The sequence below is a fragment of the Carassius gibelio genome, chromosome A7 (assembly GCF_023724105.1).
Source record: "Carassius gibelio isolate Cgi1373 ecotype wild population from Czech Republic chromosome A7, carGib1.2-hapl.c, whole genome shotgun sequence".
In the NCBI taxonomy this organism is placed as follows: domain Eukaryota; kingdom Metazoa; phylum Chordata; class Actinopteri; order Cypriniformes; family Cyprinidae; genus Carassius; species Carassius gibelio.
Window position 1 is genome coordinate 8,574,179 of NC_068377.1, and position 12,958 is coordinate 8,587,136.

Sequence of the window (12,958 nt, forward strand, 5' to 3'; positions counted from 1 at the left end):
GTGGATGTCTCGTCTCTGCTCTGCTATACGGGAGCGTGCGCTCTTCCGGCAGACGTGCCCGTAGGACCCATATAAGGAAATTCCGCTCCATCTAACATCACACAGAGCCATACTCGAAAAAAACTTTCCGAAACTTGTGACAAACCAGAAGGAGTATATTTGGAACAGAAATACTCCTTCAAACGTACAACTTAATTTTTGAAACTTTGTTTAGCATGGGAATCCAACTCTTTAACAGTGTAAAAAACTCAGTATGCATGAAATAGCATTTCACCCCCCTTTAATGCTCACTGGTCTAGTCAACTGTGATATTGCCTTCTCTTCTAAAGTGTTTTATTTTGTTTTATTATGTTTATTTAATTTATCTGATAATTTATTTAAATTATGCATGAGTATTTCCAAACACTATGACAGTGTGATCTCAATGTGAGATATGTGATTGTTATCATATTTCTATAAAAATCTGAGATATATTTTTGAATTAAAGTAAAAATGGATGATAAATATGCCTTTCATATGGAATTAAACAGCAAGAATTCTTGTCTTGTTCATCAAAACGCTATCACGGTACTTTGGTGCCACACGTGACAGTGACATGGTGTCGGCACCAGTTCAAGTCTGACAAAATTTCTAACCGGAATGCACTGCTTTCAAGTCAGCCACCAATCAGTCTGCGCATTGATGCATGAAATCGAATGCACCTTATGGTTCTAAATTGCTCTCGCTGTACTTTGATGTCATATGCCGATCAGTCTGCTATGCATCTCGAACAAGCCTATTGATGCAGAATTGTCCGCGTCCACATCACAAAGATTCATTTCAACACCCCTAGATCATGCACTTCTGTACCAGCAGGGGCAATTCTAGGATTTTCATTTTAGGCGGGGCTCAGCCCCATTGATGGTATAACAATAATAATATGTATAAATGTATGTATGTAAGTATATTGTAATGGGAGGATCCAACAACAGACACAGTGGGCGTGGTATTAGGCCTCGGAGAGGCTTTTAATAACAGAAAATAAAACAAACGAGGGAATAAATGTGGCCAAAGGGGGAGAGTGTCCAAAATAAACAGGGGATCTGGTTTCCTCGTCATACTGCGGCGTTCGTGTGGGTCGGGCAGTGTTCATGGAGGAAGGGTCCAGGTAAGGGGCAGAGTCCGGCGGCCGCACACACTCCCCTCTTTGGTCCGGGGTGCTTCTAGTGGCCGCATCCTGCTCGTTGGCCATGGCACTTGCAGGGGATGGACGGCCCGGCATTCTGGCCCGTCTGCCGTGTAATCGGGTGTGGTTCTTATCCGGATCGTGGGTCCGGCAGCTCACTTCTCTGGTGGTGTGATAATCCCTCAATGCACCCTTTCCTTGACCCACGAGGACACCAGTGTGCTTGCACGGGGAAGAGACCGGTCTTTCGCAGAGAGGTGCATTGGGCTTTTAAACAGCGGCGGTGATGAGGCTCCATTCACATCAGGTGTGCCCCATCACACGCCGCCAGCCCTGACTTATCCAGCACCCCTCCTCTCTCACTCACCCACTCCTGTTGGGAGCCTGGTGAAGGGCAATGATTTAGGACGGGGTGCCGATGATAATCAGGGAGGACGCAGCTGACTCGTCACATTCCCCCTCCCAAGCGACATCCCCGTAATCAGGGCGCCGCCCACATGGGAATGCTACCTTCCTCAACCAGGCTCCAAACGGTTTGAGTGGGCAGGGCAGGGATTCCTCTCTGGGCAGTAGGGTTGGGTATCATTAAGGTTTTAACGGTATTACTACTCTTACCGATATTGCTTAACGATTAAGAAGGCTTAAGATTGCTTGTGTTTCCGCCCTTACATGCAAAACATTTGTTGCAGTTATGACAACCAGCGTTGTCTGCATCAACTCTAGTGAAGTATAACCACACTTTGGAATGTTTTGCTTTCTCCACCATCGTAACTCTTTGTATTAAGTGAGAGTTTTCGTACTGTAAGGGGCTGTTCACATACCGCATCTAAAAACGCGTGGAAAATGAAGGGCGCGCCGATTTCTGATTTTTTTTTTCCCCAAAGCCTTTGGACACTTGTGCTCCTGATGCGTCTGCCATTGCTAAGCAACCATGACCTGCTCTCTCCATGAAGACGCAGAAATTTCAGCAATGGATAAATGGATTTGCAGCACTAAAAATTGCTTGCAGTAGCTCTGCTACTAAATTAATTAAAAAATCCACATACAGCTATGATCAGCTGTTCCGTCATCTTGGCTGAGCTTTCAACTTTGTTACGGAAAAGGTGAGGAAGCTACAGGACCTGCGGTGCGCTTGCGGCATTCTGAAAAGTTTACATGTTTTTAACTCGATGCGGTGCGGACGCGCCTGGAAAAAATTAGCTTGTCGCACCGCGTGAGAGTCGCGACCATGTCGCTTCCATTATGAGCGCGCATACTGTGCATCTACATTTGAAATAACGAACTTGAGCGTGCAAAAGACGCGATATGTGAACAGCCCCTTATGCGTTTGTGTGCGCCACGCTCGTTATTGTTGTGTGTGTGTGACTGACAGACAGCCTTCGTGGCGTGCATGAGAGATCTCGCAGATCTCACAGACAACGTCTTAATAATATCGCAAATAAGAAATGTTTGGTAAGATAAAATGTGCACGATAACATTATTAAGCAAATCTCTTCACCATCGTCACTCTTTATTATTAAGCAGAAGTTTTCATACTGTATGCGTGCGCTGCGTGTCATGGTCTTGTCATGATCCTGTCTCTATCTCTCTCTTTTTTTCTCTCTCTCTGTCTCCCCCTGCTGGTTTCTCCCCTCCTGTCTCCCTCGCTCCTCGCTTCTGTGTCACAGCTGACTTCACTTCTCATTAAGATAATTCCCCCTACACCTGGTTCTCATCTTGCCTTGTTATTTGGGCTACTTCTACCCTCTCGTTCTCGTGTTTCTTTGTCAGATTGTTACTTCCGTATGAGGCTGTGGTCTTTGGCATCTTCACTAGAAGTTGGTCTTGTCCTGTCGTGTCCTGTATAATCGTTGTTGGGTTAGTTAACTGCTATCACTGCCCGTACTTCTCTGTGCTCACCATTTGCACCCCACAGAACCTTACCTGCTGTCCAACGCTGCGGCCTCCCCGCTCTGCGAGCTCTCATCTCCGGTTCTCCCTTGAGCCCGGTCTAGCCTCCGCCTCGCCAGCCTGCTGGTCGTTCCAGCCACAGAGGTCACCTGTGTTATTTATACCCAGCCTTCGGGCCTCCCTCGGTTCTCATCGTTTGTACTCCTTGGTTGGATTTACCTGTGGCTTTCCCTTGTTTAATTAAAGACTGTCATTTTGCCCTTGCATTTGAGTCCTCTCTCTTCAATACCCATCACAGAACAATCTGACCAGAATGATGGACTCAGCGAGTGGCAGCCCGTTCCAGAGCGCCGTTGAGCATCAGGGCGCCCTCCTCGGGAAGCATGAGGAGGACATCTCCGCTACCGGACACGCCGTCGGTTCTTTGGCCGCCCAGATGTCCGAGCTGTCCAACCAGGTTCACAACCTCCAAAAATAATAAAAAAAACCATAAATAATCCTCCGGCCTATTCGGGTGAGCCAACACAGTGCCGCGCTTTCCTTACTCAGTGCGAGGTGGTCTTCTCGCTCCAGCCCGTCACATATGCTAAGGAGAAGGCCAAGGTTGCTTTCGTTCTTTCACTCCTCCACGGGCGGGCTCGCGAGTGGGGAACGGCCAACTGGGAGACTGAGGCGGGGTGCATCTCAAGCTTTGAGCGGTTTAAGGGGGAGATGATCCGGGTCTTCGACCGCTCCGCCTATGGAGAGGAGGCTTCCCGTCGGCTTTCCACACTTCGGCAGGGGAGACGATCCGTGCCGGATTTCTCCATTGAGTTCCGGACCCTCGCTACCACCTGCGGGTGGAACCAACCCGCTCTGACCGCTCGCTACCTGGAGGGCTTGTCTCCAGAGGTGCGGGACGAGGTCCTCGTCCGTGAGATCCCTGCCCGGCTCGACGACCTTATCGACCTGGCCATCCGTGTGGAGAGACGGTTTGATCAACGCCGTCGTGCTCATCGCCTGGAGGAGAGTCTTTTCTCGCCGCCCCGTGTCAGCCCCTCCCACTCTGAACCTGAACCCATGCAGCTGGGTGGTCTGCGTATCTCCGCTAAGGAGCGTCAGAGGAGGATTCATAACCGCCTCTGTATGTACTGTGCTAGTGCCTCTCACTGTGTGTCTTCTTGTCCGGTTAAGGCCAACGCTCGACCAGTAGGAGGAGGGTTACTGGCGAGCGCTACCTCTAAGACTATCCCTTCCACTTCCTGCACGACACTTCCAGCGCATCTCCAGTGGGCGGGGTCGTCAGCCTCCTGTGTGGCCTTGATCGATTCTGGGGCCGAGGGAAACTTTGTGGATGAGAAGTGGGCGCTCCAACAAGGTATTCCGCTCACACCGCTAAGAGACTCCACCCTTTTATTTGCCCTTGATGGCAGCGCCCTACCTAGGGTACAGAAACAGACTATCCCATTAACTCTGACCGTCTCTGGCAACCATAAAGAGACAATTTCCTTTTTTATTTTTCAGTCTCCTTTTACTCCTTTAGTCCTGGGGCACCCTTGGTTAGAACTTCACAATCCACACATTGACTGGGCTAAGGGGTCTGTTTTGTCTTGGAAGTTGTCATGTCATGTTAAGTGTTTAGCCTCGGCTGTTCCCCCCGTGTCTTCTGTTTCTGTGTTGCAGGAGGAGACAGGAGATCTGACTGGGGTACCGGAGGAGTATCACGATTTGCGGGGGGTTTTCAGTCGTTCTCGAGCCATGTCTCTTCCGCCCCATCGCCCGTATGACTGCGCTATTGATCTCCGCCCGGGGACCACGCCCCCTCGGGGTAGGCTCTACTCTCTTTCCGCTCCCGAACGGGAGGCTTTAGAGAATTATTTATCTGAGTCTCTCAGCGCCGGCACAATCGTTCCTTCCTCGTCGCCTGCCGGCGCCGGATTCTTTTTTGTTAAGAAGAAAGACGGCTCTTTGCGCCCATGCATAGATTACCGGGGGCTGAACGACATCACTGTAAAGAATCGGTACCCACTGCCGCTGATGTCCTCAGCCTTTGATATCCTGCAGGGGGCAAAAGTCTTTACCAAGCTTGACCTACGTAACGCTTACCATCTCGTACGCATTCGGGAGGGGGACGAGTGGAAGACCGCCTTTAACACGCCCCTCGGCCACTTCGAGTATAAAGTCCTTCCCTTCGGATTGGTTAACGCCCCCGCTGTCTTTCAAGCTCTGATTAATGATGTTCTTCGGGATATGCTCAATTTATTCGTTTTTGTCTATCTCGATGACATTTTGATTTTTTCGCCCTCTCTCCAGATTCACGTGCAGCACGTTCGCTGCGTTCTCCAACGTTTGCTTGAGAATCGACTCTTTGTTAAGGCCGAGAAGTGCTCCTTTCATGCTTCGTCTATAACGTTCCTAGGCTCCGTTATCTCAGCAGAGGGGATCAGTATGGATCCTACCAAGGTCCAGGCCGTGCTCGATTGGCCCGTCCCTGATTCTCGTGTCTCGCTACAGCGCTTTCTCGGTTTTGCTAATTTCTATCGCCGCTTTATATGCAACTACAGCCAGGTGGCCGCGCCACTCACCGCCCTCACTTCGGTTAAGTCTCGTTTCGGTTGGTCCGGTTCTGCGCAGGAGGCGTTTGACCGGCTTAAGACCCTTTTTACGTCTGCGCCCATCCTCCTCACTCCAGATAGCTCAAGACAGTTTATCGTTGAGGTCGACGCCTCCGAGGTAGGGGTGGGAGCCGTTCTTTCCCAGCGGTCAGCGTCGGATAATAAGATACACCCTTGCGCGTACTTCTCACACCGCCTCTCCCCCGCGGAACGTAATTACGATGTCGGGAATCGTGAGCTCCTCGCCATCCGCTTGGCATTGGGTGAGTGGCGGCAGTGGTTAGAGGGTTCCTCTGTCCCTTTCATTGTTTTGACTGATCATCGCAATTTAGAATACATTCGCTCCGCCAAGAGATTGAACTCGCGTCAGGCGCGTTGGGCCCTTTTCTTTACGCGTTTTGATTTTGTCATTTCATACCGTCCGGGCTCTAAGAACGGTAAGCCGGACGCGTTGTCTCGACTTTTCGATCCCTCGACCGGCCGCACCCCCCAAGAGGCGATTATTCCTCCCGGTCGGGTGGTGGGGGCTACGGTCTGGGGAATCGAGAAACAGGTTAAGCGCGCACTCTCTCACGTCGCTACTCCCCGTAACTGCCCTAGGGACAGCCTCTTTGTCCCAGTTCCCACACGATTAGCCGTTCTTCAATGGGCTCATTCCTCTAGATTAGCGGTTCATCCCGGTGTTCGAGGTACTATCGCCTTTATCCGCCAGCGTTTCTGGTGGCCCTCTTTAGAACGTGATGCGCGCCGTTTTATCGCCGCCTGCTCTGTTTGTGCCCAGACCAAGGCGGGCAATTCCCCACCTGCTGGGCTTCTCCGGCCGCTACCTGTTCCCTCTCGCCCGTGGTCCCATATCGCTCTCGACTTTATCACCGGTCTCCCTCCCTCGGCCGGCAAGACGGTCATCCTGACGGTAGTCGACCGCTTTTCTAAATCGGCGCACTTCATTCCCCTTACCAAACTGCCCTCTGCTAAGGAGACGGCCCAGATTATGATTGATAATGTGTTTAAATTTCATGGGTTGCCCACCGACGTCGTGTCCGATAGGGGTCCGCAATTCGCCTCGCAGTTCTGGAGAGAATTTTGCCGTCTCATAGGTGCCACTGCTAGCCTTTCCTCGGGTTTTCACCCACAGACTAATGGCCAGGCCGAGCGAGCCAATCAGGTTGTTGCCCGCATGCTCCGCAGTCTAGCCTTTCGCAATCCCTCGTCTTGGGCCGAACAGCTTTCCTGGGCTGAGTATGCTCATAACTCCCTCCCTTCCTCGGCCTCTGGTATCTCTCCCTTTCAATGTTGCCTCGGCTATCAACCGCCCTTATTTTCCTCCCAAGAGACCGATTCTCACTGCCCGTCCGTTCAGGCCTTTATCAGCCGCTGTAAGCGAACCTGGAAGAGGGTGAGATCTGCTCTATGTCGTTCTAAGAGACGCATGTGCGTGGCTGCTAATAGATCGCGTGTCAAGAGTCCTCGCTATGTCGCGGGTCAGAGGGTTTGGCTCTCTACATCTAATTTACCCCTCCAGTCTGACTCCCGTAAATTGGCCCCCCGCTTCATCGGACCGTTCCGCATTATCAAGATCGTTAACCCTGTCGCCGTCAAACTCCGGTTGCCGCAGAATCTTCGTCGTGTTCACCCGGTGTTTCACGTCTCCTGCATTAAACCGGTCTCCCGCTCCCCCCCCCCCACATCTTTCTCTGCCGTTCGTATCGAAGGGTCCCCGGTCTACACCGTCCGCAGGATCATAGATAGGCGGCATCGGGGTCGTGGTCACCAATATTTAGTCGATTGGGAGGGGTATGGTCCTGAGGAGAGGAGTTGGGTCTCCCCTAAGGATATCCTGGACCCTTCGCTCATTGATGATTTCCTCCGGTCTCGCCAGCATTTCCCCGCTGGAGCGCCGGGAGGCGCTCTTTGAGGAGAGGGTACTGTCATGGTCTTGTCATGATCCTGTCTCTATCTCTCTCTTTTTTTCTCTCTCTCTGTCTCCCCCTGCTGGTTTCTCCCCTCCTGTCTCCCTCGCTCCTCGCTTCTGTGTCACAGCTGACTTCACTTCTCATTAAGATAATTCCCCCTACACCTGGTTCTCATCTTGCCTTGTTATTTGGGCTACTTCTACCCTCTCGTTCTCGTGTTTCTTTGTCAGATTGTTACTTCCGTATGAGGCTGTGGTCTTTGGCATCTTCACTAGAAGTTGGTCTTGTCCTGTCGTGTCCTGTATAATCGTTGTTGGGTTAGTTAACTGCTATCACTGCCCGTACTTCTCTGTGCTCACCATTTGCACCCCACAGAACCTTACCTGCTGTCCAACGCTGCGGCCTCCCCGCTCTGCGAGCTCTCATCTCCGGTTCTCCCTTGAGCCCGGTCTAGCCTCCGCCTCGCCAGCCTGCTGGTCGTTCCAGCCACAGAGGTCACCTGTGTTATTTATACCCAGCCTTCGGGCCTCCCTCGGTTCTCATCGTTTGTACTCCTTGGTTGGATTTACCTGTGGCTTTCCCTTGTTTAATTAAAGACTGTCATTTTGCCCTTGCATTTGAGTCCTCTCTCTTCAATACCCATCACACTGCGCTCGTTGTGGTGTGTGTGTGTGTGACTGACAGACAGCCTCCACGGCATGCATGACAGATCTCGCAGATCTCAAAGACAAATGTCTTAATATTGTCACACATTAGAAATGTTTGGTGAGATAAAATTTACACGATTACATTATTAAGCAAAAATACATACTACATAAAAAATTTTTCCCTCCAGTACTGAAAGTAGAACCGATAGCATCAGATCTTAGTGATACTACGGTCTTTCATAATTTAGCCTCGGGGCCAGTTTAATTTCGGGTTTCGGTACCCATCCCTACCGGGCAGTCCTCCCTATTGCAGCACACCGGTACAGGGACAGAGAAACTGGGTATTAGTCGACAGCCTCAACCAACCACAGGGTAAAATGAAAATAAAAGAGAAGTCCCTTACCCCTTTGTGTGGCTGGGAGGCCATCTCCATCGTTCCTCCATTCAAGTCTGGGTTTTTGCAAACTTTTGTGAGAGGGAGTGACGTCACCAGGTTTTTTCCAACTGCGCTGTCTAGGCTCCGCCATGCCTGCATCCTCCACCAGTGTAACGGGAGGTGCCAATGACAGACACAGTGGGCATGGCGTCAGGCCTCGGAGAGGCTTTTATTAACAGAAATTAAAAACAAAACAGGGGATAAAAGTGGCCAAAGGGGGAGAGTGCCCAAAATAAACAGGGGATCTGATGTTATCATCGTGCTGCGGGGTTTGTGTGGGTCGGTCAGTGTTCATGGACAAAGGGTCCGGGTAAGGGGCGGAGTCTGGCGGCCGCACACGCCAGTGGTGGTGCTTAAGATTATGTTTTTTATTATATAGTGTTTAGAAAGTGTTTCTATAAAAAAGGAAAAACATAAAAATACTGATAACATAGCAATACTACTACAAATTCTACTAATAACAATATAAAAAGCACTAAGGATTAATGAGCTGCTGGGTTCATAAATATTAATCACGTTGCCTGGGTTCATTCAAATTGATTTGCTGATATCAAAACAGGAATGATAATAGGTGAGTGCCAGCCAGTGAGATTGTCCTTTGTGCATTAGCTCCACCCACTACCAGAGAAACCAGCCGTTCTTAAAAGCTGAAGAATTCCGAAGGAACATTGGTATATTGACAGGAAAACACAACAAAGAATATAATTTACATGTAGTGCATTTATTTACATGTTATGTAAGACTCTATCGCTCTGTCTCTCTCTTTGCATGTGTGTGAGACAAAACAATTTACATTTACACTACAGTTTATGGTATGTCGAATACTGGTGCGCTGCACATTCCATTTAGATGATTTGAAAAATAGCGTAGATCGCCTGACAGAGATTGAAACTCTGAAGTGCTGAGTCAGAGTTTGGCGAGTGAAAACATATGTGCTAAACTTATACTTAGCCTCTAGCTTACACACTGTAAAATCTATCAATTTTTTAGCAAATATTAGGCATCATTTAATCACCCATAGTGAAAATCAGCACTCCTGAAAGCATCAGGTAGATTTTTAAACAAAGTATACACGAATGCAGCATGACATGTTGAAACGTTCTAGTCCAGTGTGTACGTGGCTAGTAACACGTCAGTGGGCATCCTTGGTCCTCGTCTGTGAACCAGAAAGTAAGGTGAGAACGTGGTGCTCAAATGAGGTGAAGAACTGTATGCAAATCCAACCTGTTTGATATAATTGTCCCACACACCCCCACATGACAAAAGTATCTTAGCCATCTGTGTTCTGTTAAAATGTTCCACCATGCCGTCGGATGCTGGGTGGTAGGGAGTGGTGCACGTTTTCTTTATTTTCAGCAAATGACAGAGAGTCGAGACCACTTCCAATTCAAACTGGCGGCCCTGATCAGAGTGCAAAGATTCAGGAATGCCGTGTATCAAAATGTAGTCCTCAGACAAGCAGTGATTGACAGTCTGTGCAGATTGGTTAGACAGGGCATACAGATTAACAAACTTTATTATGAACAGGCAATTAAACTCAGTCCAATATTTACGTAAATTCCGAGATGCACCTGCCAGCTGTCTCCTAGGAGGCCTTTGTGATTGCTTTACCCATTTTTGTTGCACTTGTGTCGATATCTGGATCATTCTGCTGCATAGTAACAATATCCATTAGATTGTATGACATCCCATACTACTTTATCTGTCGTCTCACTGTCTTTTATGTCTGGTGTCACTAGGTGGCGGGACAGTGCATCAGCATTTTTATGTTGATTACCCTCTTTGTGCAGATTGACCCAATTCAGGGGGTCCAATTCCAAAAGCCATCTAGCCCTTCTGCCCATTGGGTCATCCTCGAGGGACATACGTTTTAGCGCTAGAAGGGACCACAGATGTAAATTAGCTTTACAGCTAACTCTGGTACAGGGCTTGAACTGTGCACAGTCCCTGTCAAATAAACTAATAAAATAAATAAATAAATAAGTCTGAGATAGTGTCTGAATTCTCTCACTGCCCAAACAATAGCCCATAATTCTCGGTCAAAAGTAGACCAACGTCTCTGTGTGACATTCAAGGAACGGACAAGGAATGCATTGTCACAATGGGTATTCCATACAAAAGGCACATTTTTTGCCCACCAGTTGATTCAGCGAGGCTGCATGTTTCGAAAAGTCCTTTACAAAGTGTCGATAGTATGAGCACAGTCCCACAAACGCTCTAACCTCCGAGGCAGACTGTGGAACTGGCCAATTTCGAACCTTGTCCGTGTAAAGGTGCATTTTACTTAAGTAAAATGATATGCCAATGTGGTAATACGAATAATCTTAATGCAAACCGCAAACAAGATTATTCTGAGTGTCCATTACTAAGTGCAAATCTACTGTAGCTCCGCCCTCCATCGACACATAAGGTAAAAAATTACACATGTGAATAACAGCTTCAGTGGTGTAGGCAGTAATGTTTTGGGCACGGAAAACTAGCTTGTAACGCGATTGATTGGGTTAGAGTCTGGCTTTTGCCAAGCTCATTCTTCTCACTTTTCCCATCACATGTCGCTTTAGAATTTATTTTCAATAAAAATTAACAAAATGTTCTAAAAGTGGAAGTTAAGTGCCTAACGAGTGTTAAATTAATGATGCAACTATTTAAAATTGTAATTAATATAATTTACAATCTGTTATTATTGCATCCTGTTAATGTATAACAATAGCGAGGTGCACATGGGCCTAGTATGTATCTGCCAGTATAAAGTATAACTTGCATCTAATTATTATTTATACTTAGCCTGTTGCAAAGAACTGCTACTTTTACATTTTAAATATAATATATCACGGTTTTCACTGTACATTTTTTCTGTAAATAGGATCTATCGCTAAGAAAGTATGTTAATTCCAAGAAAAATGCATTTAAAATATTGTTATTAATATTATTATTTTATATATATCCTTTGCCCATGATACCATAAAATGATTAGCTATAAGTTAATTAATCTAACGTTCTGCCAATTTTCACCTGTGATATTATAACACTGAGAATAATTATATTTGTATTGTGTCGGAAGTATGTAGACAGCTTTTTGGCAGGAGCTGTTGCCATGGTGAATCGTAACATCGGCGCTCCATTGATAATGGCTTTTTATGGTTGTGGTGCACACGCTTAACTCAGAGTCAGTCAATTTAGAGTTGATTAAACAAACTCATTTCAGCTGTTCTGTAACCGAAAACTCAGAGTTTCCCATCTCAGGGTAAGTCAACTCAGAGTTCAAGTTTAAACTCGGGCCCCAGGTATTGCTCATTTTCAAATAACTCCACCGGCCTCGTTCCCATGGCTCTTGGCCCGCCCCACTCGTCACATTTTCTTAATCTGTGACCAAGTATGCAAACACCACATGAAAGCAGAAAGTGTCTGGCTTGACTGCTCACATTTCAGCTCCGCAAACACACCCATGGTTTTGGAACGTGGGAAATGTGTAAAACATTTGATCACTTTTTTTCTTTTTTCAGGTGTTCATATGTGATCAGATGACTTTTACATATTAACACCATTCCAAAAACCATTCCAAAACCAGATTTCACCTGTAAATTTGATATTACTGCACATGTTAATTTTGTTTGGTTTATGTGAATTTACGTAATTACACTTTTTTTTTTGCCAGATTACTGTAGTTACCAATAGAACTCTTTCGAAAGGTTAATTGTTTTTATAAATCACATTCAAAAATGTCTTACTTCACAGAACTATGCTGAATATGCAAAACAATAATCAATAAGGCATTTCTCTATTTTTCAAACATATAATGGCACACATTAAGATGTGGTGCTATCTCTTGTTCTGATATTCTGCACTGAATAAAAAAGAAATAGCTGCAGGGATATTCTAATAAAGACTATAATTCTCTGTAAAACAATGACAAATGCCACAATACCTGGAATGATGCTTATTGTTGTCCCTGAACTGTTTGTGGAAGAGATCCTGAAAAGCTAAGTGTTAATCTCTGAAGACAAAAATGACAGGATGTGAAAGAAAGTGAAGTCAGACCCAGCCTTTATCCAGCTCCTGTCAAAAAAAAAAAAAAAATATATATATATCAGTTATTCTCTGAGTGATGTTGTGATCTGTCCTGCTGAAAGAGCGGGGTCAGTCCTGGTCGTCGTGCACATTGTAAATAATCACATTTCAGCAGCTAGTTCTCACCAGAATCCAAAATGCAAAAAAGGATAAGTTGCACCAGGTGTATCCCACTATGTTCCCTAGCACAAATACTGTGATAGGAGAGACTGAGTTTGTGAAAGCAAAGGTGAGGATTCCAATGG

The 12,958-nt window shown here is 47.0% G+C and overlaps 1 protein-coding gene across 1 annotated transcript in view; it reads right to left on the reverse strand.

Annotated features, from left to right (window-relative positions):
• The window catches only part of LOC128016574 (sulfotransferase 2B1-like), a 63,353-nt gene extending 50,637 nt beyond the window's left edge, over positions 1-12,716 (reverse strand). The window contains exon 1 of the mRNA XM_052601198.1: positions 12,571-12,716. The gene's annotated coding sequence lies outside the window, so the exon portion shown is untranslated. The remainder of the gene's footprint in view (positions 1-12,570) is intronic.
• Between the last annotated feature and the right edge of the window lie 242 nt (positions 12,717-12,958).